The sequence below is a fragment of the Hyla sarda genome, chromosome 10 (genome assembly GCF_029499605.1).
Source record: "Hyla sarda isolate aHylSar1 chromosome 10, aHylSar1.hap1, whole genome shotgun sequence".
Lineage (NCBI taxonomy): Eukaryota > Metazoa > Chordata > Amphibia > Anura > Hylidae > Hyla > Hyla sarda.
In genome coordinates, this window is record NC_079198.1 from 28,494,283 (window position 1) to 28,496,725 (window position 2,443).

A 2,443-nucleotide genomic window follows, 5' to 3' on the forward strand; every position below is an offset into this window, starting at 1 on the left:
GGTTCTGGTTGCTTGGAAAAGTCCAGGATGACAGTCTTAGGTCTCCTAGGTCTGTACCCACCTTTTCCAGGCAACTGGAACCCTTGGAAAGCTGAACTAATTTACGCAGACTAAAGTAATCAACAGCCGAGCTGTGAGGTTTGCTACGAGCCAATACTCTTAAGTTCGCTCAACTCTACTTATAATCTTTCATTTGCACTGGGTACAAATTTTAGTTCAAGTTATTCACTTCAGTGTTCATACACTAGACATTGATTTCAGTGATGAAAAGGTTTTATGTAGCATTATTATTCCACGTCCATTTTTGCTGAGCCGTACGTCTGTGCCATAAAGTGCATATCTGTTGTATTTAAAGGGGTACTACCGTAGAAAACTTCTTTAAATCAACTAGTGCCAGAAAGTTGAACAGATTTGTAAATCATACAATGAAAAAGAGGTAGCGTGCACTCACCGCGGGTAAACAGCTGCAGGCCCAAGGTCCGGGATCACCACGACATAGACGGAGACGGTAAGGGGCGCTCAGAGGCTACGCCGGCTGTTTCGGACGTAGGAACGTCCTTCTTCCGGCCTCCATTTTAGGAACTGGAGAAAATCCCCATAGCAAACATATGCTTCTCTGGACAGTTCCTAAAATGGACAGCAGAGGTCAGCAGAGAGCACTGTGGTCATGACATCAGAGGAAATGCATTTCTTTTTTGGATTTCTCTTTAGTATACAGCCCCTAAAATACTGGAAGGATTAAGATTTTTTAATAGAAGTGATTTACAAATCTGTTTAACTTTCCGGCACCAGTTGATTTAAGAGTTTTCCACGGTAGTACCCCTTTAAGGGCATTCTGATCTTTATCAGTTCCATAGTGTTTGTTTCAAGTTGATGCCTCCAAGTTATTTATTATATAACAAAAGACTAAATGGCAAGTGTCATGATGGTGTAGTTGCTCATGGAGCGGCCATTTCTAAATCTACCTCACCTACCCCTGACTTATTTTGGAATACATGAACATTCTGGCGAGGTAGCTCACATCTACCTAGTGTACAATGTTTTGGTAACTCTGGCTCAGATATCTGGCAGCTATTACACCTGGAATTGTTCCATATAACTGTGGATTCATGTCTGGTGTTTGTTTTCTGCAGATTTTAATGTAAAGGGTGAAATCTGTAAATCTGCTTCAAAATCCACATGTGGTTCCGCCTACTTATGTTTCGAATATAATAGAGCAGAGATTAAATAACCGTGACCACCCACTACACTGGATGTAGCTTTTTACTTTATTGTACTGAAGTGTTATTTGGGCAACTTGTCAGGGGACTAGACCCATAGAACTATAAAATTCTGCTCATACTGGTTCTGAGTAGAGATGAGCAAACTTACAGTAAATTCGACTCGTCACGAACTTCTCGGCTCGGCAGTTGATGACTTATCCTGCATAATTTAGTTCAGCTTTCCGGTGCTCTGGTGGGCTGGAAAAGGTGGATACAGTCCTAGGAAAGAGTCTTCTAGGACTGTATCCACCTTTTCCAGCCCATCTGAGCACCTGAATGCTGAACTAATTTATGCAGGATAAGTCATCAACTGCCGAGCCGAGAAGATCGTGACGAATCCAACTTACTGTAAGTTCGCTCATCTCTAGTTCTGAACTGAGAAGAGTCCAATAGCGGCAGAATCACATGTGCATAAAGATCTGTGCTGCCCGGCGTTGAACAATGCCTCTCAATCACAAGACACTAGTCTATTGCAGTGGTCTCCAACCTGCGGACCTCCAGATGTTGCAAAACTACAACTCCCAGCATGCCCGGACAGCCAACGGCTGTCCGGGCATGCTGGGAGTTGTAGTTTTGCAACATCTGGAGGGTCCGCAGGTTGGAGACCACTGGTCTATTGTATAGCACTGACTGTAGCTTGTTTGCAGTGCCCACTAGTGGGGAAATTGTTAACCAGTTACTCCAGTGAGATTAAAATGATACCCTATCCAAAGGATAGGGGATATGTTTTAGATTGCAGGGGGGTCCTACAGCTGGGACCCCTGTAGTCTCAGTAAGGGGGGGCATTTGGACGCCGCACGAAGCTGTGGCTGACACTCCCCTCTCCGTGTATCCCATAAAAATGTGGAGGGGTCCCTATCCTATGGATAAGGGGATACATTATCTCACTGGAGTACTCCTTTAACAGCTGTTCTGAAGAAGTTTTGTAATCTTTCATTTTATTTTGTAAATACTAATTTTATTTGCCTTTAAAGTTTCTAAATAAATATTTATTCTTTAAATATTGTGGAGTTTAAAAGTTGTCTTTATACCTGTCCAGATTGACTAACATGTTTATCATGAAAATGATCACAGACCAATAGCCTTTTCTTGAATTTTGAGAATGAGTAATTTATGCTGGGACCACAATGAAACACCGGTAGGACATTATTTGGAAAGATCAGACTAGAAAGATATAAAAA